Here is a 25,857-nt window from a genome sequence, read left to right as displayed (position 1 = left end):
GGAAGAGCTTCACTATTGCTTAGGAGTGGAATTTGTAAGAGATCGTGCTAACAAGACCATCACAATGAGCCAAAGGAAGTACATTGAAGGAGTGTTGAAACGATTCAACATGGAGGATTGCAAGCCCATTGGAACACCTTTGGAGTCCAATTTGAAGTTGATGAAGCTCACGGATGAAGAGTTTGCACAAGTTGAAGGCCAAATGTAAGGTGTTTCATACAAGGCAGCAGTTGGATCACTCATGTATGCAATGGTTGGCACAAGGGTGGATCTTGCTTATGCGGTGAGTGTCGTTAGTCAATACATGACAAAAGCAGGACCACTTCATTGGGCAATCATCAAGAGGATCATGAGATACTTGAAAGATACTTTGGAATTCAAATTGTGCCTTGGAGGTGAAAGTATTGCTTTGCATGGTTATTGTGATGTGGATTGGGCTGGAGATGCAAATGATAGGCAATCAACAACGGGCTATGTATTCTTTGTTGGAGTGGGAGTAATTTCATGGAATTGCAAGAGGCAACCCACAATTGCAAGGTCCACAATGGAAGCGGAGTACATGGCAGCAAGCCATGGTGCAATGGAAGCAACATGGTTAAGGCAAGTTTTAGAGGACATTGGACTTGTGCAATTGGAAGCAACTCTATTGAATTTTGACAATCAAGGATGCCTTATTTTTGCAAAGAATCCAAAGCATCATTCAAGAACCAAGCACATTGACATTCAACATCACTTTATAAGAGAGAAGTTTGAAATGAGAGTGTTTGACTTGAAGTATTATGCAATAGAAGATATGCTTGTTGATTTGTTAACAAAGGCATTGGTCAAAGATAGACATCATATGTTGACAAAGGCATTAGGTTTGAAGGGCTTTGACAATTAGCAAAGTGGGAGTGTTGAGATAAAAGATAAAGATATTGAGATAAATAGGTAATAGTAAAAGTAGAATAAGTTATCTTGTAAAGAATATTCTCTTAGGTAAGTTGCTAATAGTCAAAGGCAACTTAGGACTAAGTGGTGGCTAGGATCTCGACACGCGGCTAGGTTTAATATCTCGACAGACGGCTAGGTTTAGAGTCTCAAGAGGCGGTTAAGTTTAGGGTCTCCAGTGGTGGCTAGTTATAGATGAATGTGGATGAAGTCTTTATATATTGGATGTGAACTTTGATTATAAGTAACGGATGTTGAAGTAAGAGTCATCTTATTCCACACTTCTCTTATGTGCAACCTTGCTGATTTCTACTTACTTTTGTTATGCTTATAGTATTTCTTCAATAGATGCATAAGAAGGATTAGAAGATAAAAAATTCAAACTTCAGCAATAACCATAAGATCTACTCCTTACAACAAGAAAGACTTCAAAGTACTTTAAAATTCACAAATAAAGGGCAGTGGGCCCATAACCTATTAAAAAATCAAGTACTTAGAAGATATAACACTTAACATCAGTAAGGTAACACACAAAGAGAGTATGGAGTAAGATGCCTTTCACTTCTAACACCTATTACTTATAGGTGGTGGGAACTACCCTAAAACACAACGTGCACTCTTTGACTTTTATACATATGGCCCTAGGATCCTTTTGGCATCTCACGAGTCCCAAGAGTATCCTATGTCCAATAATAATTACTTTTACGTCTTATACACATGCTCTTAGGATCCTTTGGCATCTCACGAACTACGAGGATATCCTATGACATACACTAATAACTCATACTTAGTCTTTGGATATTCCCTTGTTAATACTTTATCCTTTTGACTTTGATTCTTGGTCCATGACTTCATCCTATATCCATTGAATGTCCTTACCATATATCAAGAGTCAAAGTTTTGACCACTAGCAACTTATCTAAAGTAATATCCTATACAAGGTAATATTTTTTACTTTTATTTTAACAGTAAGTCGGTGTTTAGAACCAAAAGGGATGTAATGGACAATATTGTGAGATACAAGTCTACATTGGTTACCAAAAGCTACTCACAAGTTGCTGGTGTAGATTTCAATGAGACATTTGCTCAAAGGTTTGACTCTTGGTATATGATAAGGACATCTAATGGATATAGGACAAAGTCATGGACCAAGAGTCAAAGTCAAAAGGATAAAATATTAACAAAAGAATATCCAAAGACTAAATATGAGTCATTAGTATGTATCGTAGTACACCCTCAAAGTTCTTGACATGCGAAAGGATTCTAAATGCATGTGTGTAAGATGTAAGAGTAATTAATATTAGACATAGGATTTTCTTGGGACTTGTGAGATGCCAAAAGGATCCTAGGGCCATATGTGTAAAAGTCAAAGAGTAGACATTGTCTTTTAGGGCAGCAACTACCACCTATAAGTAATGGATGTTGAAAGTGAGAGATATCTTATTCCATACTCTCTTTATGTACAACCTTGCTGATGCTAAATGTTGTGTCTTCTAAGTACTTGTTTTCTTAATAGTTGTTCTTATATGAAATTAATCTTATGGTATTTGCTGATGTTAGAGATTCTATGGTCTAATCTAATTTTTGACTTCTAGAGGTTCTTATTTAGGCCTTATATATCTCTTACATCAATTTCAAGGTTTTAACTACTAGGATTGAGTGATTAAGACCTTATACAAAGACCTTGATAGTGTCTTTGATTTTGTGGTGAGAAAGTGAGTTTTATGAATGGAAGAATTAGATGTTGCAGTTGATTGGAGTTCACATACTTGTTAGAAGCTTCAAAAGTTGATTTGAGAGTGTTTGGAGTGAAAAAACATTCAATTTTTCACAAGTGGACATTCTGAAATTTTGGTAGTACAAAATTGTTCTAATGATTTTAAGTACATAGTAACTCTAGTTCTTGATATTTTTTGATAGATCTCTTCTAAGTCATGGCTTCAAGAGAGGGTGAAGGTTTGAGAGTGATTGAGAAGTTTAGAGGCAATAGAGGATAAGTTAAAAGGTAAAAGATATTATCTTGGATAAGTTGCTAATGGTCAAAGGAAAGCAAAAAGATGAAAGAAAGTTACGAAGGTGGTGGCTAGGGTTTAAAGTGGCGGCTACGTTAAAAAGAATTTAGGATTTAGTTGGATGAAAGTAAGTTGAATATTCACCAAAATGGATGTAACCTATACTTTTAAGTAAAAGGTGTTGGAAGTGACAGGTATCTCATTCCACACTTCTCTTGTGTCTAACCTTGCTGATTTTTACTTACTTGTGTCTTGCTTATTGTATTTCTGCAATAGATTATGGACCCACACACACTTTATTATGCTATTCAAGTATGTTGAAGTCATTTGCTAGTTGTTGTTCTTGTGTGAAATTGATCTTATGGTCTTTGCTGATGTTAGAGATTCTATAATCTAATCTTGTGTTTTCACTTGTGGAGGTTCTGATTTGGACCTTATAGATCTCTTACATCAGATTGAAGGTTCTTAATTCCTACGATTGAGGGATTAAGACCTTATACAAAGACCTTGATAGTATTTTTGATTATGTGGTGAGAAAGTGAGTTTTATTAGTGGAAGAATTATATAATGAAGTTGACAGGAGTTCACATACTTGTTAGAAGCTTCAAAAGTTGATTTGGATGTGTTTTATTAAGAAGAACAAATACCTAGAAGACACAATACTTACCATCAGCAAGGTTGCACATAAAGAGAGTATGGAATAAGATATCTCTCACTTCCAACACCCATTACTTATAGGTAGTAATTGCTGCCCTAAAAGACAATGTCCACTCTTTGACTTTTATACACATGGCCCTAGGATCCTTTTGGCATCTCATAAGTCCCAAGAGTATCCTATGTCCAATACTAATTACTCTTACGTCTTACCAACATGCTCTTAGGATCTTTTCACATCTCACGAACTACGAGGGTATCCTATGACACATACTAATGATTCATACTTAATCTTTGGATATTCCCTTGTTAATACTTTATTCTTTTGAGTTTGACTCTTGATCCATGACTTTGTCCTATATCCATTAGATGCCCTTTCCATATACCAAGACTCAAACCTTTGACCTCTAGCAACTTATCTAAGGTAATATCCTATACAAGATAATATTTTCTACTTTTACTTTAACACTCTCACTTTGTTATTGGTCAAATATCTTTAAGCCTAATGCCTTTGTCAACATGTGGTGTCTATCCTTTACTAATGCCTTTGTCAATAAATCAACAAGCATGTCCTCTGTTGCATAATACTTCATATCAATTACTCCCATTTCAATCTTCTCTCTTATAAAGTGATGTTGAATGTCAATGTGATTGGTCCTTGATTAATCCTTTGGATTCTTCGTCACACTTCATTGGAATTGCTTCCATTTGTACATCTCCAATATCCTCCAAAAGTTGTCTTAACCATATTGCCTCCATTGCACCATGGCTTGCTGCCATATACTCAGCCTCCATTATTGACCTTGTATTTGTTGGTTGTCTATTGTAATTCCATGAAATTGCTCCTATTCTAACAAAGAATACATATCCCATTAGTTACCTTCTATCATTTGCATCTCCAGCCCAATCTGCATCACAATAACCATATAAACTAATGTTATCACCTCCAAGGCATAATTTGAAGTTCAAAGTGCCTTTTTAGTACCTCATGATCCTTTTGATGGTTGTCCAATGGATTGGTTCAGCCTTTGACATGTGTTGACTCACAACACTCACCGCATATGGAAGATCCACCCTTGTGCCAACCAATGCATACATAATTGAACCCACTGCTGCCTTGTATGGAACACCTTGTATTTGACCTTCAACTTTAGCAAACTCTTTATCAATGAGCTTCATCAACTTCAAGTTTACCTCCAATGGCGTATCTATAGGCTTACACTCATCCATATTGAATCCTTCCAATATTTCTTTAATATACTTGCTTTGGCTCATTGTAATGGTCTTCTTAGCACGATCTCTTACAAACTCCACTCTTAAACAATAGTGAAGCTCTCCGAAATCACTCATTTCATACTCCTTTTCTAACTTTGCCTTCAACCAATCCATCATCTTTAATATATTGATTAAGATAATCAAATCATCAACATAGAGGATGACAATCAATATGAATTCATTTGATTGCATCACATATAAGGAATGATCAGCCTCACTCCTTACAAATCCTTCACTCACAAAGAATGTATCAATGCATTGGTACCATGCCCTTGGTGATTTCTTTAGCCTATACAAGGATTTCTTCAACTTACAAACAAGGTGTTGTTTGCCTTCTTCAACAAATCCTTGAGGTTGATCCATGTAGATGTCTTCTTTCAAACTTCCATTCAAGAAAGCTGTCTTCACATTCATTTGATGCATCTCCAAATCCATTGCTGCCACAATTGTCACAATAGTTCTAATAGTGGTGAATTTGGCCACGGGAGCAAATGTCTCATTGAAATCTACACGAGCAACTTGTGAGTAGCCTTTGGCAACCAATCTCGATTTGTATCTAATAATATTACCCATTGCATCCCTTTTGGTTCTAAACACCCACTTACAACCAATTGAAGATCGATTTGGTGGAAGTTGAGTCAATTTCCATGTTCCATTGTCCATGAGTGATTTGTATTCTTCTTCCATAACATTCTTCCACTTCAATGCATCCGTGGACTTCATTGCATCATATAAATTCAACGGATCAGTAATAAAAATAACATTGGCAGGTTCTTTACTTACTTGAGGAAAGATGTGGTCCTTGTTGAAGAACAGTAAGTATTTGCTTAGTTACAATCACATAAAGTTTAAGCATAGTATGTTGCTAATAGTAAAAAGGTAGCAAAAAAATAAAGTAAGTTATTATAGTAGTACCAAGGCTTTAGTAAGATGAGGTAGAAATGGATGTAATATCAAATGGATAGAAGTTGTCTCATTGGTGTAAAAACCACAACCTATAAGTAAAGAGTGTTGGAAGTAAGAATTATATTCTTCCACACTTTTTCTTAGAGTACAATCTTTGCTGATGCTAAGTGTTTGTAGCCTTTAGACTTCTTTTTCTTCAATAGGTTATGAGCCCACTCACATTTGCTTGAGTGTCTTTTGTAGTCTTTGAAGTATTTTAATTTGTAAGTTTGGAGTAGATCAAGTTGTTGTTACTGATGTTAGGCATTAAAAGTACCTAACTTTCAGATTCAGATCTAGATCTAGATCTTGGTTTGTTCTTACTTGTTGTTGAGAGTATTTTGGTGTTATTGGTTGGTTTATCACCTAAAGGCAAACTTTGCATTGTTCTATTGCTGAGATATTCCTTGGTGACCTTATTTTATAATTTCATGTCCTAAAATTGCTGATTGTCCTTAAAAGGCCTCTTTCGGTATAGAGAGGTGATTTACGAATATAAGAGAGATATTTGAGTAACAATTTAGATTTGGAAAGGTCATCAGACTTGTGAGAAGTTTTAGAAGTGAAGTTGAAAGAGTTTATGAGAGTTAAAACACTAGTTTGTTCACAAAGAAGGATTCTGGGATTCTAAGAAAGTAAAACTTTTTTGCTGATTTTGGAAGCATTAGGACTTCTTCTTACAATCTTTTTTGATACAACTCTTCTTTAGACATGGCATCAAGTGAGAGAGAAGGATTAAGAGTCATTGAGAAGTTTAGAGGTAAAAATTTCTACCATTAGAAGGTCAAAATGGAGCATTTGTTGGGATCTTTGGATCTTTGAGATATTGTAGATGAAAGTGAAGAGGCTCCAAACAAAGATGCTTATATGAAGGAGAAGAAGGAATTCAAACATCATGAAAAGAAGGCTTTTGGGTTGATTGCAACAAATGTGGATGAAGCCAACTTCTCTCACATTATGTCTTGCAAAGGACCAACGAAACCATGGAAGACTCTTTACTACATCTATGAGAGCAAAAATTTATCCAACATCATTTATACAAGGAAGAAGTTCTTTATTTGTAAGATGGAAGAAGGTAAAGACCTCATGGCTCATGTCAATAAGATAAAGGCTCTTGCAAACCAACTAGTAACTATTGACAAGTCTTTAGAAGAAAGTGATATTGTCATAACCTTGCTAATGAGCCTTTCCGAATCTTACAACTACCTTATTGTGGCATTGGAATCCATCAAGATAAAAGAACTTACAATGGTTTATGTGATGGCAAGACTTGTCCATGAAGTAACCAAGAAGAAAGAAAAAGAGCTCCAAAGTGAAGTTTCAGTATTGTATTCATGTCAAGGCAAGGACAACTATCCAAATCAATGAGGTAATATCAAATTTTGCTTCATTTGTGGCAAAATAGGCCATTTTGTTTGAAATTGATACGAAGATAAAAAGATAAAGAAGGAAAATGTAAATAATATGCAAGACAAGTTTGGAGGACAAGATTATGCATTCACGACAACAAATAGGACCTCTATGGCTGCCATGTTAAGTTGAATTGTAGATTCAGATTGTTTCAAGCATATGACACTTTATATGTGTTCATTTGACACTTATGAAGCTATTCCAATATCAAACGTGGTATTGGCAGATAGTGGAACATGTAAAGCCATTGGAATTGACTCTATTATAGTGGAGGTGGTTGTGAATGGACAAACCAATAGGATCAGACTCAAAAACGTCCTTCATGTGCCTAAGATGAAGCAAAACCTTCTTTCGGTGAGTAAACTTGTAATAGAAGGTTTTAAAGTTCAATTTGACATGAATGGATGTTTTGTAAGATCTTTGAGTGGAGACAAGGTCATCAAAGGCTTAAAAGACGGAAATTTGTACTACCTCATTTGTAAAAAGGTGAATGGAGTGGAGGTAGCTGCATTTGCTGAATTTACATCAAACAAAGATAAGTTGAATATATGGCATCGTCGCCTTGGCCATTTGAATGTGAAAAGCATGAAAGAGCTCAAGACGATGGTAAGTGGCTTAGATCTTGGAAATACAAGCCAAAATATAAAATAACTTACATGTAACGGATGCATACTAGGCAAACAATAAAGGGCCTCATTTCTAAGGAGTGTAGCAACATGTGCTACCAAGTTGCTAGAGAATATCCATTTAGATGTATGTGGATCCATGAAAAATACAAGTATTGGAGGATTAAGGTATTTCCTCACTTTCATTGATGTTTATTCAAGAAAGATTTGGGTCTATATTCTTAAAGCCATGAGTGAATGCTTTTGGAGGTTTAAGAAGTTTAAAGCACTTGTTGAAAAATTAAAAGAATGTAAGATCAAGGTGCTGCATACAGACAATGGAGGTGAGTACATGTCTAAGCAATTTGATGTTTATCTGAAGAATGAAGGAATTAGAAGAGAAACCACAACTCCACATACTCCACAACAAAATGGTGCTATTGAAAGGGCAAATCAAACCATTGTAGAAATAGCAAGGAGTATGTCACATGCTCAAAACCTTGGCTATGAATTTTGGATGGAAACTGTGGTGAATGCTGTATACACAAGAAAAAGGTGTCCAAAAAGTGCTCTTGTATCAATGATACTATAAGAAGCTTGGAATGGGAGACAACCTTACATTTCTCATATGGGAACCTTTGATTGCATTGATTATACAAAAACACCAGATTGTATGAGGTCCAAACTTGATGCAAAAGGTACAAAGTGTATGTTTCTTAGTTATTTTGAAGGTACTAAGGCATATAGGCTTAAGTGCTTGGAATCCAAGAAGATCATCAAAAGTCATGATGTGGAGTTTTTAGAGCATAAGAGTGCTTGTGAGCACTTGGAGATGTGTCCAAGTGGGAGTAATGGTGTGTTTGTAGTCACATCTTTGAAATCAGCAAAGACACAAGACGATAAAGACAATGAAGATGATGAAGATGAAAAGCCAAAGAAGGTTGAAAAGATGAAGGGTCCTACAATTGAAAGGATCAGCAATGAAAGAAATCAAGATGTTGAAGATTGGGATGATGACAATGATGAAAAGTACCAAGCATTGGATAAAAAATGACAAGGTTTAAGAGAGAAGAAGATTGATAAAGTGCAACAAGGTGAATGTTCTTCTACAAGTGAAAGGAGATATCCCTTGAGAGAAAGAAGGCAATGTGGTTAATGCTGGAAGGATCACATCTTCCCTCAAGTAAGTGAAGAATATGCAAACGTAGCTCTTCTTGCTGATCCATTGTCATTGTGTGATGCTACAAAGTGTGAAGATGCAATCAAGTGGAAGGAGGCTATGGAAGAAGAGAACCAATCTCTTATAGACAATGGTACATGGGAATTGACACCTCTACCACCAAATTGATCTAGTGTTGGTTATAAATGGGTGTTTAAGACTAAAAAAAATGCAATGGGTGAGGTGGTGAGGCACAAGGCAAGATTAGTTGCCAAAGGATACTCACACGTTGCTAGAATTGTTTTCAATGAGACTTATGCACCCGTTGTCGTATTACGTGCTATCTTCCTTGAGAACACGCTGAACGTCTGGCTATAGCAGGTAGTATGAAGATTCGTTAATGTTCAAGCAGTCTATCATTTTTTGACTGTTGGAATATAAATGATTGTAAGAATATACCATAAATCTATATGGATGTCCTTTGACTACTCACCAAAATCCTTTTTCAGCCAACCAGTAGGTCTCTAGATGTTACAGAGTACCCTGAACAACCCAATCTGTTAATCTCCGATATTGCTTTATACTCATGACCTTGTATCCACTGACTGTCTTGTTAGATTAATCCAAAAATTTTCATTCACTCCGCATACTCAATCCTATAGACACCCTTTTAATTCTTCAATCATAGACATAACTTCGATTTCACAAAACAATCAAGAGTAATCACACCCACTTCATTAAAATCCCGATTCAATAGTACAACACATCGACCTTTCAACATTGATCGCCAGAAGTCTTCCCAAAATCCTACGAAGAAAAAAAAACCCCAATTCTTTGTCTTTTTCTCCGAAAGCATGAAACTAGCTCTTCGACCCTTAAAACCCTAATTCTCTCCTCTTTTTTCATTTTTTAACCTAACCTCCTCTTTAACCCTAATTCTCTCTTCTTTCAAATCCTAGCCTCTGAATTTCTTCAATCTTCCATGTTGGATCCAGAATTGGCTCCACCGTCAAAGCTTTCTCTTCCATTTTTTACCTTTTAAAAGATTCTTTTTCCAAAAATAACGTTCCTTGGAATGGCACAAAGAACAGGACAACCTGAAACGAAATCGAAACTCCTATAATCGGGACCACATTGAGTCGCCCGACCAATTCAAGTCTCATATTGGCTAAGAGGCCCGTAGTAAGACTTTCATGTTCTCATAATTGGGTCAAATTGATCCTTCGTATCAGATTGGCTAAGAGGCCCAAAGTAAGACCTGGATGTTCCCATAATTAGATCAAATTGGTCCTTTGCATTGAGCTCGCTCATTCATCGATTTAGTCCTTTTAATTCTGTTGACTCCTACTATTGGACTCGAATGGAGCATTTCGTTACTAGTAAGTATGCCCTGACCGACTGTGATGGAGTGTCTGAACTGGCCTCTAAATATTGACACTAGAAACGATCATTGCTCCCAATATTCGAGGTAACTGAATATTAATAAAAGTCCCTTTTCTTTATATTTTGACAGTATACTCGTATTACAACACGACATCCACCCTCTCTGAACTTGTGCATCCTCCGTTATGCACCAATTTATCCAATTGCTATTTGATTTATAATATATTCTCTACGTCTTTGTTTAGTTTGTCTTCGTCACCTTCATTATCCAAATCACTTACATCTTCTTGCTGCGTACCTAACTTGCGTAATTCTCCTTCAATATTATATAATCTTTTTCTTTCTTTTCTTTTAAAATCATCAACTTTCTTATATATAATATTTCCATTTTCCAAAATACCAATAAAACTCGCATCAAAGGTACCTTCATGTCACAAGAGTACCTCCTCTTTTGTACCTCCATAATCTCGCTTTACAGTGGTACCTCCCCAAAATCCTTACATCCTTCAACAATCTTTGGCAATGGTTTCCCCCTATACCTATCTCGATTTCGTTCATGATTAGAAGATACTGTTAAAAATTATACAACTTTCTTCCCATCTTCGCTACGAATCCTTGCATAAGCAGAACCGTCGGCAAGTATTTTTTTTTTCCATCCATGTTGCCGTAATATAAGGTTGTCCTAAAATCAACGGATAAGATATTATATCTTGATCAAAGAAATGTTGTTCCCTCGCAACATCTCCAATCCAAATTTTGACATCTGAATAAGCTTCATATAATTTACCCTGTGCGTTATTAGCTGCTCGTATTGTCCATCCATGTTCCATATCAATTGGCCATTTTTATTTCTTATAAAGATCTTTAGACATAAGATTAATTTCAGAACCATGGTCGACTAAAGTAACAATTGGTTCTTTTATATCTATTGAAAAAAGAATACTATAAGCATAACACAAGTAAGTAGAAATCAGCAAGGTTGCACATAAGAGACGTATGGAATGAGATGGTTCTCTCTTCCAAATCTCGTTACTTATAGGTGATGGTTGCTACCCAATAAGGACTTCTTCCACCATTTGACTTTTACACATATGCACCTTGGATCCTTTGGCTCATACCACGAGAGTATCCAAAGATCCTAGGATCCTATGATATCTTACATACAACAAGGGTATCCTATGCCATATACTAATTATTCTTACTTAGTTCTTTAGATATTTCCTAGGCCACACTTTATCCTCTTGACTTTGACTCTTTGTCCTTGACTGCATCCTATGTCCATACGATGCTTTTTCTATATGCCAAGAGTCAAGCCTTTGACCATTAGCAACTAACCTAAGGTAATATCCTTTACAAGGTAACTTATTCTACTTTAACTATTATCTATTCATCTTTATCTTTTACTTCAACACTCCCACTTTGCTAATTGTCAAAGCCCTTCAAACCTAATGCCTTTGTCAACATATGATATCTATCTTTGACCAATGCCTTTGTTAACAAATCAACAAGCATATCTTCTATTGCACAATACTTCAAGTCAAACACTCTCATTTCAAACTTCTCTCTTATAAAGTGATGTTGAATGTCAATGTGCTTGGTTCTTGAATGATGCTTTGGATTCTTTGTAAAAGCAAGGCATCCTTGATTGTCACAATTCAATGAAGTTGCTTCCAATTGCACAAGTCCAATGTCCTCTAAAACTTGCCTTAACCATGTTGCTTCCATTGCACCTTGGCTTGCTGCCATGTACTCCGCCTCCATTGTGGACCATGCAATTATGGGTTGCCTCTTGCAATTCCATGAAATTATTCCCACTCCAACAAAGAATACATAGCCCGTTGTTGACCGCCTCATGATCCTCTTGATGGTTGCCTAATGAATTGGTCCTGCTTTTGACATGTGTTGACTTACGACACTCACCGCATATGCAAGATCCACCCTTGTGTCAACCATTGCATACATGAGTGATTCAACTGCTGCCTTGTATGAAACACCTTCCATTTGGCCTTCAACTTGTGCAAACTCTTCATCCGTGAGCTTCATCAACTTCAAATTGGACTCCAAAGGTGTTCCAATGGGCTTGCAATCCTTCATATTGAATCGTTTCAACACTCCTTCAATGTACTTCCTTTGGCTCATTGTGATGGTCTTGTTAGCACGATCTCTGGCAAATTCTACTCCTAAGCAATAGTGAGGCTCTCCGAAATCACTCATCTAATATTCCTTTTCTAACTTTGCCTTCAATCAATCCATCATCTTTAAAGTATTGGTTAAGATGATTAAATCATCTACAAAAAGAATAACAATCATCAACAACTCTTTTGATTGTATCACATACATAGAATGATCAGCGTGACTTCTTTGGAATCCCTCATTAACAAAGAATGTGTCAATTCTTTGATACCATGCCCTTGGAGATTGCTTGAATCCATACAAGGATTTCTTCAACTTACAAACAAGATGTTGCTTGCCTTCTTCTACAAATCCTTGAGGTTGATCCATGTAGATGTCTTCTTCCAACTCTCCATTCAAGAAAGCCGTCTTCACATCTATTTGGTGCATCTCTAAGTCCATTGCTACCTTAATTGCCACAATGGTTCTAATGGTGGTGAACTTAGCCACAGGAGCAAATGTCTCATTGAAATCAATACCACTAACATGTGAGTATCCTTGGGCAAGTAGCCTTGCCTTATATCTCACAATATCATCCATTGCGTCCCTCTTGGTTCTAAACACCCACTTACAACCAATTGAAGATCGATTTGGTGGAAGTAGAGTCAATTCTCATGTTCCATTGCTCATGAGAGATTTGTACTCTTCTTCCATAGCCTCCTCCCACTTTAACGCATTTGTAGACTTCATAGCATCACATCTTTTCAATAGATCAACAAGGAGTGCAACATTTTCATGTTCTTCACTTACTTGAGGAAAGATGTAGTCCTTCCACCATTCACCACATTGTTTTCTTTCTCTTGTATGATATCTTCTATCATTTGAAGAAGATTCACCGTGATGCTCTCCACCCTTCTTTTCTTTTGAACCTTGTCTCTTCTCACTCAAAGGTAGGTATTCCTCATCATCATCATCATCTTCAACTTCTTCATTGTTTGTCATCCCAATTGTATACACTTTCTTCTTCTTCTTCTTCATCTTCTTTGGTTCTTCATGTTGATTCAAATCCTTTGCATAAGCAATGCATCCAAAAGTCCTCATGTATGAAACACAAGGTCTCCTTCCTTATTCTTGTAGCAATTTCGTACAAAATGACCCGGTTTTCTACAAATGAAGCAAGTTCTTGTATTGCTTCTCTCATTGTCACGTTGGTTGGAATAGGTACGTTTGCCTTGTCTTGAGAAGAGAGCTGAATCTTCACTTTGATGTTCCTTCTCTTTCCTTTTAGTTACTTCATGTGCCCGTCTTGATGTCACATAGTCCATTGTAAGCTCCTTCAACCTCAAAGACTCCAATGCCACAATGAGGTAGTTGTAGGACTCGAGAAGACTCATGAGTAGAGTCATGACAATGTCACCATCCTCTAAAAGCTTGTCAACAATTGCTGGTTGATTTGCAAGGACCTTTACGTTATTAACATGTGTCATGAAGTCTTCACCTTCTTCCAATCACTCGTCTTAATCACTTTCTCATCAAAACACTCAAGAATAATGAAGAAACTTTACCAACTAAAAAACACTATCAAGGTCTTTCTACAAAGTCTTAACCTCACAAAGCAAGTAGATAAGAACTCACAAAGCAATGTTAGAGATGTATAAGTTTAATACCAATAGCCTCCTTATACCAACAAACCTTACATCAAAAAATATTATAAGATCTAATCCACACAAAAGCATGAAAGAAAAAATGACTCAACTTACTTGAATAGCACAACAAAGAGTATGTGGGCCCATAACCTATTGAGAAAAGAACACTATAAGTATAACACAAGTAAGTAGAAATCAGCAAGGTTACACATAAGAGAAGTGTGGAATGTGATGGTTCTCTCTTCCAACTCTCGTTACTTATAGGTGGTGGTTGCTGCCCTAAAAGGACTTCTTCCACCATTTGACTTTTACACATATGCTCCTTCAATCCTTTGGCTCATACCACGAGGATATCTAAAGATCTTAGGATCCTATGGCATCTTACATACCACGAGGGTATCTTATGCCATATACTAATTACTCTTACCTAGTTCTTTGGATATTCCCTAGGACACACTTTATCCTCTTGACTTTGACTCTTTGTCCTTGACCGCATCCTATGTCCATAGGATGCTTTTTCTATATGCCAAGAGTCAAGCCTTTGACCATTAGTAACTTACTTAAGGTAATATCCTTTACGAGGTAACTTATTTTACTTTAACTATTATCTATTCATCTTTATCTTTTATCTCAATAATATCTCTTACTTTTATTTATACCCCAGTAGTTGCCCTTGTGCTATGCTTTCGAGTATAATGGCTCAAATTTTTTATTTCTTTATCACTATAATCTTCAAAATGTATTCGTTGATTATATCCATTCTTTTCATTTCTTTGTTACTTGTAACCAATATCAACCTCTTCTTCATCTTTATGTATTCTTGCATCAATAGCATCCTCATTCCAGTTTCGTCCATTAATTGCCTCTTGGAATATAAATGATTAGAAGAATATATCATAAATTTAAACGGATGTCCTTTGACTACTCGCCGAAATCCTTTTTATCCCAGCCGATAGGTCTTTAGACGTTATAGAGAACCCCGAACAACCCAATCTGCTAATCTCCGATATCGCTTTATACTCACGGCCTTGTTTCCACTGACTGTCTTATTAGATTAACCTAGAAGTTTTCATTCACTTTGCATACTCAATCCCATAGACACCCTTTTAATTCTTCAATCACAAACGTAACTTTGATTTCAGAAAACAGTCAAGAGTAATCACATCCACGTCATTAAAACCTCGATTCACCAATATAATAGTCACTTCAGCAACGATTGCCTCAGTCTTCCTAAAACCCTATGAAGAAAAAAAAAAATCCCTATTCTTTGTCTTTTTTCTCCCCTCCCCCCCCCCTCCCCCCCCCCTCCCCCCCTGAAGCATGAAGCTAGCTCTCCGACCCTTAAAACCTTAATTTTTCCAACTTCATTTCTTAACCTATCTACCTCTATAACCTTAATTCTTCCTTCTTTCAAACCTTAGCCTCTGAATTTCTTCAATCTTTCGTCTTGGATCAAGAATTGGCTCCACTGTCAGAGCTTTCTCTTCCATTTTTTGCCATTTAAAAGATTCTTTTTTTGAAAAAATGTTCTTTGAAATGGCACCGAGAACAAGACAACCTTAAACGGAATAGAAACTCCCGTAATCGGGACCACATTGAGTCCCCCGACCAAATCAGGTCTCATATTGGCTAAGAGGCCCATAATAAGACCTGGATATTCCCGTAATTGGGTCAAATTCGTCTTTTGCATCAAATTGGCTAAAAGGCCCATAATAAGTCCTGGATATTCCCGTAATTGGGTCAAATTGGTCCTTCACGTCAAGCTCGCTCATTCATCGATTTAGTCCTTTCAATTCTATTGACTCCTACTATTGGACTCAAACGGAGCATTTCGTTACTGATAAGTGTGCCCTGACCAACTGTGATGGGGTATCTCAACTGGCCTTTGAATATTGGTATTAGAATCCGTCGTTGCTCTTAATATTCAAGATAACTGAATATTAATAAAAGTCCCCTTTCTTTATATTTTCACGATATACTTGTGTTACAACATGACACCATTGCCAAAAACACCACTCAAGGACCAAGTACGTTGATGTTCAACATCATTTTATATGAGAAGATTGAAGACGGAATAATAGGTCTGAAGTTTTGTGCTACAAATGATATGATTGCTGATGTGCTTACAAAGGCATTGGTCAAGGATTGACATCATGACTTGATTTTAAGATTAGATTAAAAGCCTTTTGAATATTAACAAAGTGGGAGTGTTGAAGAACAGCAAGTACTTGCTTAGTTACAATCACATAAAGTTTAAGCATAGTATGTTGCTAATAGTAAAAAGATAGCAAAGAAGTAAAGTAAGTTATTATGGTGGTACTGAGCCTTTACTAAGAAGAGGTAGAAACAGATGTAATATCAAATGGATGGAAGTTGCCTCATTGGTGCACAAACCACCACCTATAAGTAAAGAGTGTTGGAAGTAAGAATTATCATGATCCACACTTTTTCTTAGAGAACAATCCTTGCTGATGCTAAGTATTTGTAGCCTTTAGAATTCTTTTTCTTCAATAGTCTTTCTACCATGCACCACGTGGTTTTCTTTCTCTCAAAAGATATCTCCTTTTACTTATAGAAGATCCTTCTTCTTGCATTCCATCCTTCTTCTTCCTCAATGCTTGTCTTTTCTTACTCAAAGGTTGATATTCTAAATCATCATCATCACCTTCCATATCTTCATTGTCTTCATTGTTGGTTCTAGCAATTGAAGGCACACTATGATTTATCTTCTTTGGCTCCTGTTCTTGACTTCTATTTCCTCCATCTTCATTCTCATCATCATCTTCTTCTTCTTCTTTCTTTGCTGAACTTAAAGATTTCTCCACAAACAGACCTTTACTCCCACTTGGACACTCTTCTAAGTGCTCAAAAGCACTCTTATGCTCCAAAAACTCTACATCACGACTTTTGATGATCTTCTTAGTTTCTAAACATATTAGTCTATATGCTTTGGTACCTTCACAATATCCAACAAATACACATTTTGTACCTTTTGCATCAAGTTTGGACCTCATACAATCTGGTACCTTTGCAAAAGCAATGCATCCAAAAATCCTTATGTGTGAAACACAAGGTTTGTTCCCACTCCAGGCTTCTTGTGGAGTCATTGATGTAAGAGCACTTGTAGGACACCTATTCCTTGTGTACACTACATTTATCATAGCTTTCGTCCAATACTCATGCCCAAGGTTTTGTGTATGAAGCATATTCCTTGCCATCTCTACAATGATACGATTTGCTCTTTCAGCAACTCCATTTTGTGGTGGAGTGTAAGGAGTAGAGGTTTGTCTTGCAATACCTTGAATCTTCATGAAGTCATCAAAATGCTTTGACATGTATTCACCTCTATTGTCTGTTCTCAATACTTTGATCTTACACCCACATTGTTTTTCTACAAGAGCCTTAAATTCCTTAAACTATGAGAAATTTGTACTATTAGCTTAAATGATATAAATCCACACTGTTCTTGAAAAATCATCATTGAATGTAATAAAGTACCTTGCTTCTTCAATTGATGGTATCTTCATTGGTCCACCAATATCTGAGTGCACAATTTCCAATAAATTTATTGCCCATGTTGCAACTCCACTTAGAAATGAAGCCCTTTATTGTTTGCCTTGTATACATCCTTCACAAGCAAGTGTCATGACATTGTAGCTGAATTGACGAAGATCCAAGCTACTTACCATGGATTGGAGCTCCTTCATGTATTTGGCATTCAAATGACTAAGTCGTTGATGCCAAATTCCAAACTTGTCTTGATCTTGTAGATAATCAGCAAATGCCACCACTTCAACTCCATTCACCTTTTTGTAATTGATGAAGTAGAGATTTCCATCTCTAAGGCCTTTGAAAACATGATGGCCATCCAATGTCTTGACAAAACATCCATTCATGTCAAATTGAACCTTACAACCATGTAATATAAGTTTGCTCACCGAAAGGAGGTTCTCTTCATTTTCGGCACATGTAGGACTTCTTTCAATGTGATCCTCTTCATTTGGTCCTTCACAACAATCTCTACTACAATGGAGCCAATTTCAATGGCTTGTACGATGCCGTTGTCTCCCAACCACACTTTTGTTATTGAAATTTCTTCATAAGTGTCAAATGAACATTTGTATGGTGTCATGTACTTAATAGCACATGAAGCTATAATCTACTTTGACATGGCAGCCATCGAGGCTCTTTTTTTTGCCATGAAAGCATATTCATCTCTACCAAAACTATCACTAGCATTGTTTGCATTCTCCCTATCTCCTTTCTTGGTGTTGTAGCAATTTCTAGCAAAATAACCTAGTTTCTCACAAACATTACAATTCTTCATATTGCTTTTTGAATTATCATGTTTGTGAAAATAGCTACCTTTGCCTTGTCTTAAAAATAGAGTCGAATCATCACTTACAAGCTCTTTTAGTTCCTCTTGATCACTTCATGAGCAAGTCTAGACGTGACATAGTTTATACTAAGCTCCTTCATATTGATGGAATCCAATGCCACAATGAGGTAGTTGAAGGATTTCGAAAGGTTCATGAGCAATGTCAACACAATGTCCTTATTATCAACTGGTTTGTCAACAACTACTAGTTCGTGAGCAAGTGCTTTTACCTTGTTAACATGAACCATGAGGTCATCTCCGTCTTCCATCTTTACCGTCAAGAACTTCCTCCTTGTCCAAGGGATGTCAACAAGGTTTCTACTCTCAAAGATGTTACAAAAAGTCTTCTATGCTTCCACTGGTCCATTATTAGCCATATCATTTAAAAAGTTGGCATCTTCTATAAAAATAAAAGTAGAAAATATTATCTTGTATAAAATATTACCTTAGGTCAATTACTAGTGGTCTAATTTTTGACTATTGGTATATGGTAAGGGCATCTAATGGATATAGGACGAAGTCATGGACCAAGAGTCAAAGTCAAAAGGATAAAGTATTAAGAAGGAATTATTCGAAGACCAAGTATGAGTCATTAATGTATGTCATAGAATACCTTCATAGTTTGTGAGATGCCAAAGGATCCTAAGAGCATGTATGTAAAACGTAAAAATAATTAGTATTGGACATAGGATACTCTTGGGACTCGTGAGATGCCAAAAGGATCTTAGGGCCATGTGTGTAAAAGTCAAAGAGTGAACGTTGTTTTTTAGGGTAGCAACTACTACCTATAAGTAATGGGTGTTGGAAGTGAGAGATATCTTACTCCATACTCTCTTTGTATGCAACTTTGCTGATGCTAAGTGTTGTATCTTCTAAGTACTTGTTTTCTTAATAGGTTATGGGTCCACTCACCTTTACTTGTGAGTTTTGAAGTACTTTGAAGTCTTTCTCGTTGTAAGGAGTAGATCTTATGGTTATTGCTGAAGTTTGAGTTTGTTATCTTCTAATCCTTCTTGTGCATCTAGTTGTTGATGTAACTTTGCCCTTATTTATTGTTATGTGCACTCATAGTCTTTGTTAAAGTTAGACTCCATATAATGATGTTTTAGAACCTTTAGTGTTATATTTCTTTGCTGAAATTTATCATTGATGTTCTAAATTTGTAGTTTCATGTACTTAACTTCTTAAGTGATTGTTCTATTTACACAAGAAGTATTTTTTGTGAGATTAGAAGTATTTTGTGAGAAATGAGGGATGATTGAACAGTGGCAAAGCTTATACAAGAGGTTGAGATAGAATGTATGACTTATAAGAAGTCCTATATGTGAAGTTGAGAGTGATACAAGAGTGAAATCACTTGTTTACTTACAAAGAGGGCATTCTGGATTTCTAAGGTAGCAATACCTTTTTGTTGATTTTGAGAGTTCTATATCTTCTTTTCTTGATTTTCTTTCACACATCCCTTCCTTAGACATGGTTTCAAGTGAGGGTGAAAGCTTGAGAATAATTGAGAAATCTAGGGGTGACAACTTTTACCATTGGAAGAAGAAAATGGAACTTTTGTTGGCTTTATTAGACCTTTGAGACATTATTGATGAAGTGAAGACCCTCTAAGTGACAATACTAATATCAAAGTGAAGTAGGAGTACAAACGTCATGAAAGGAAGGCTTTTGGGATGATTGCAACAAACCTTGATGATGCCAATTTTTCACATGTTATAGCTTGCAAAGGACCAGTAGAAGGATGGAAGACTCTTTACAACATCTATGAGAGAAGAAACCTTGTCAATATCCTTTGGACAAGAAAGAAGTTTTGTACAGTAAAGATAGAAGAAGGAGATGACGTCATGGCTCATGTTAACAAGATAAAAGCACTTGCTAACCAACTAGTAGTTATTAACAAACTAGTTGATGTTAAGGACATCGTGTTGACATTGCTCATGAGCCTTCCCAAATCCTACAACTACCTCATTGTAGCATTGGAGTCCATCAATATGAAGGAGGTTATCATGAACTATGTCACATCAAGACTTACCCATGAAGTGACCAAGAAGAAAGAAAAGGAGATTGCAAGTTATGATTCGGCTCTATTTTCAAGACAAGGCAAAGGTAGCTATTTTCACCAACATGTTAATTCAAAAAGCAATATGAAGAATTATAATGTTTGTGGGAAACCAGGTTATTTTGCTAGAAATTGCTACAAGGCCAAGAAAGACAGATAGGAAGAATACAAACAATGTTTGTGATAGTTTTGGTGGAGCTGAGTATGCTTTCATGGCAAAGGAAGGAGCCTACATAGCTGCCATGTCAAAGTGGATTATAGCTTCAGGTGCTACTAAGTACATGACTCCATAAAAGTATTCATTTGACACTTATGAAGAAATTTCAATAACAAAAGTGTGGTTGGGAGACAACGGCATCGTACAAGCTATTGAAATTGGCTCCATTGTAGTAGAGATTATTGTGAAGGACCAAACGAAGAGGATCACATTGAAAGAAGTCCTGCATGTGCCACAAATGAAGAAGAACCTCCTTTCGGTGAGCAAACTTGTATCACATGGTTGTAAGGTTCAATTTGACATGAATGGATGTTTTGTCAAGATATAGGATGGCCAACATTTTGCCAAAGGCCTTAAAGATGGAAATCTCTACTTCATCAATTGCAAAAAGGTGAATGGAGTTGAAGTAGCGGCATTTGCTGATATTCCACGAGATCAAGACAAGTTTGGAATTTGGCATCAACGACTTAGTCATTTGAATGCCAAATGCATGAAGGAGCTCCAATCCATAGTAAGTAGCTTGGATGTTGGTCAATTCAGCCACAATGCCATGACATTTGCTTGTGAAGGATGTATACAAGGCAAACAATAATGGGCTTTATTTCCAAGTGCAGTTGCAACACATGCAATAAAATTATTGGAGATTGTGCACTCACATATTTGTGGACCAATAAAGACACCATCAATTGAAGACGCAAGGTAGTTTGTTACATTCATTGATGATTTCTCAAAAAAGGTGTGGATTTACATTATTAAAGTTAAGAGTGAATGTTTTTCAAATTTTAATAAGTTTAAGGCTCTTCTAGAAAAATAATGTGAGTGCAAAATCAAAGTCTTGAGAACAGACAATGGAAGTGAATACATGTCAAAGCATTTTGATGACTTCATGAAGATTCAAGGTATTACAAGACAAACCTCTACTCCTTACACTCCACAACAAAATGGAATTGCTGAAAGAGCAAATCATATCATTAAGGAGATGGCAAGGAGTATGCTTCATACACAAAACCTTGGGCATGAGTATTAGGTGGAAGCTGTTGTAAATGCGGTGTACACAAGGAATAGGTGCCCTACAAGTGCACATACATTAATGACTCCACAAATAGCTTGGAGTGGGAACAAACCTTGTCTTTCACACATGAAGATTTTTAGATGCATTGCTTATGCAAAGCTACCAAATTGTATGAGGTCCAAACTTGATGCAAAAGGTACAAAATGTGTATTTGTTGGATATAATGAAGGTACCAAAGCATATAGACTAATATGTTTGGAAACCAAGAAGATTATCAAAAGTCATGATGTAGAGTTTTTGGAGCATAAGAGTGCATTTGAGCACATAGAAGAGTGTCCAAGTGGGAGTAAAGGTGTGTTTGTGGACACATCTTCAAGTTCAACAAAGAAAGAAGAAGAAGAAGAAGATGATGATGACAATGAGGATGGAGCAAATAGAAGTCAAGATCAAGTGCCAAAGATGGTAAATCATAGTGTGCTTTCAATTAGTAGAACCAACAATAAAGATAATGAAGATATTGAAGGTGATGATGATGATAAAGAATATCAACCTTTGAGTGAGAAAAGCAAGCATCGAGGAAGAAGAAAGATGGAATGCAAGAAGAAGGGTCTTCTTCAAATGAAAGGAGATATCCCTTGAGAAAAACAAAACCACGTTGTCGGGGTAGAGAGAGTTTGCCTCAAGAAAGCGCTGCGCTTCTGGCTGTCACTAAATACTCAATCAAGTTTGAAATATAAGGGTAACAATTTTATATATATAAAATCCTCTCCTTTGGAGCAATTACATCAATATACAAGCCTTAAAATCCAAAGAACACCAAAATACTTGATAAGGTGTTATAAAAAACTTATATATCCTTATGAGGAATTTTTTCCGAAGTTCAACAGCTCATAACTTACGATCTAACCGTCTAAACAACTCCAAATTTTACATGGAGTACTAATATATCTTTAACAACTACCACACCAAAATTCAACCGTAAATTCGTCTTGGATCTTGTGATATCTTGAAAATCCTAACTATAGCTTCAAACCCTAGCTTTTTTACACCCGTGTACAACTTCCTTCATATCTCACAAAGTAATTATTCAAATACTATGAAACTTTGATCTAAAGCTTCTTAACCCAATCACACACGTGTGGAAATTTTGAGCCAAAAATTCGTCCAGAAACTCTAGATATGGCTTCACCCATAACTAGCAACAAAACGATATACTTACTGCCTTCAAATTACAAGTGCTGTCTTCAATGCCTCATAACTCCTTCATCCAATCTTAGAATTCACTATACAGTAAGTAGAATATGTAGCCGAGAAAATGCTTCCTCCAAATCCAGTCGCCGATCTTCTATTGCTCTCTGTATTCGTATGTGATGCCCAAAAGAAGTGACAGTAGGTACGAAATTGATACCTTATCTTTGAACATTCATATCTTTTCCATAAAAACTCGAAATCACACAAAATCTTCATCCAAATTATACTCAAAACCCTAAACCTTCTGACCTTAGCCTCAAAAACTCGAATGGCCTCGAAAGAGGAACCCTAATTCCTAATATGGCCTCGGGCAGCCTCCTCAAAGCCCATTGGGCATGGTATTCGACCAATAGGGATGAAGTTCTTCACCCCTTGCCTTCATCCAACCATGCCTTACTTTCATCCTTCCCAATAAGCCTCCTTCTAGTTATATTTTCATCTTTTAACTTCTCCCTTCCCTTAATCTTTATACTAACTATCTAAATCCTATATAATATAAACTCTATAATCAAACTAGATTAACTTCCAAATAATTTTTCTTATTTTAATTCATTTTAAATTAACATACTAACTATTCTAACTCACATTAAGACTTATAAATATATTACATGTTTTTACTAATTTTTACATATTGTAAGTAATTATAGTACGACATCGACCCCCTCCAAACCTGAACATCCTCCGGTATGTGCTACATACTACTCTTCTGTATCCTCTTGAGACTTCTTGAAATCACTCATAGAGTCTTCTTCTTCATGTTCTTGGTCCAAATATTGAGGTAAGAATTCTTCAAGATCTTCTATTTGAAACCGCCCATCTCTTCTTTTGAAAGCCTTCACCCTCTTCCTTGCTATTGGAATTCTAATGATAGCTCCATCTAACTCAAGTAAGATATATGTGGCATTATCATGGACTATAACCACCACATATGGTCCAAATCATTTTTTTGCAAATTTCTTTACAGTACTATGTTGATGCTCAAGGCTGCTATCATAAACTAGAACCCAATCTCCAATCTCTATAGGTTTAGGCCTTAACCTTTGAGTCTTATCAAACCTCTCTTTATTTTTTAATCTTGCTTCTTTTAACCTCTCAGCTGCAATTTGTAGGTCCTCAGGTAATCTTCTTAACTGTTGGATTCGAAGCTCTAATAACCTTTCTCTATTAATGTTATCTTCCCAAGACAAAAACATCCATGTAAGATAGGTTGCTTCAGCAAGTATTATAGGTTTTTGTCCTAGCATTAATTCCATAGGCATATAACCAGTGACAGTACTATGAGTAGTTCTATCAGCCCATAAAGCAAATAGAAGCAGTTTAGGCCATTGAATTGATTTACCCTTACATGCCTTAACCAATGCATAAATGATTGGAGGATGATCTCTTTCACTCTTTCTATTGGCTTCAGGATTATAAGAAGTAGTCAACTTCAATTGAACTCCATACCTTTTGAAAAGATCTCTTGCTTCTATGGCATCCAATTCTCCTCTATCAGCTCTCATCCTCCCAATATAGCCATATCTGCTGAAGATGTCTTCTAATATAAACCTGCATATTGCTTCCGTGGTCTTGGTTCTCAAAGCCCTTCCTTCAACATAGTTTGATAACTCTTCTCTTGCTAAAACCAAATATTTCATATCCCATAATCCTGAAGGCATAGCTACCAAATCAAGTACCCATTGAAAATGTATAGAAGGTGGATAAGTAGGATGTAATCCATGTCTATACCTAACCTTAGATTGTAGTTGGCACTCTGTGCATGAACTCACAAAGTCTTCTACATCTTTGTATAAACCCTTCCACCAATACCTTTCTTTGATCTTAGTATATGTGGCCCAAACTCCTCTATGTCCTGCCCAAAGTGTATCATGATATTCTCTTAAAACCTTAATTTTAGTTTCAAGATCTCCTATAACTCTCAATGGGATTTTGTCACCTCTTTTTGGCCTCTTCCATAGAAATCCATCCCTGAGTATATAACCATAGGATTGGTGTCTAATATCTTTGAAGGTTTTGTCCATCCACCCTTCTTGTTTTTTCATTGTGCTTAAATAAATTCTAATATCTTTCAACTTGCCTTCATACGTACCTTCATAGAAATTTTGAACCTTGTCACCAAAATCCATTCCACCAGTAGCAAATGAACTTCCATAATTCTTCTCTTCTTCATATTCACCTCTTTCATATGCCATCATCTCTTCTTCAAATGTATATCTAGCTCTCGACAACATATCTGCCACTAAGTTCTCTTTATCAGTAATATGTACCAAAACAGGGTTTAATGTCCTTATATAGGCTATCTATCTTAGCATGGCAATATCTAGAGTAGTACAATTAATTATCATTCCAAGTAATGACAAACAATCTGTTTTCAAAACCATACTTGCTCCAATCAAATAATTCCTCTCAGCCTTTAATGCTGTAAGCGCTCTCCAAAGCTCTCTTTTAACTTGTGGATAAGCCCTTTGTCTCTTTGTAAGAACTCTAGCTCCAAACCTTATAGCAAATCTTCTTCCCTCTACATCATTTTGTCCAATAGCTCATCCAATTGCTATAGGGCTTGTATCCACTGTTACAACTACTGGTCTTTCACATTGATAATCCACTTATTTAAGCACAGGTGGTGAACTCAACATTTTTTTTAGATTTTCCATAGCAGTTTCTTATTCTTCTTCCCATACAAATTTCTTATCCTTCTTTAATAACTTATATAGTGGCTCTGAGATATGGGCAAAGTGTAGCACCCAAATGTGATAGAATACACATGCTCCTAAAAACCTTTTGGCTTCTGTAATATTTTTACAAG

The sequence above is a fragment of the Physcomitrium patens genome, chromosome 8, assembly GCF_059467195.1.
Source record: "Physcomitrium patens ecotype Gransden chromosome 8, ASM5946719v1, whole genome shotgun sequence".
Classification (NCBI taxonomy): Eukaryota; Viridiplantae; Streptophyta; class Bryopsida; order Funariales; family Funariaceae; genus Physcomitrium; species Physcomitrium patens.
The sequence above is the reverse complement of the archived record's forward strand: the minus strand, read 5'-3'. Positions refer to the sequence as shown.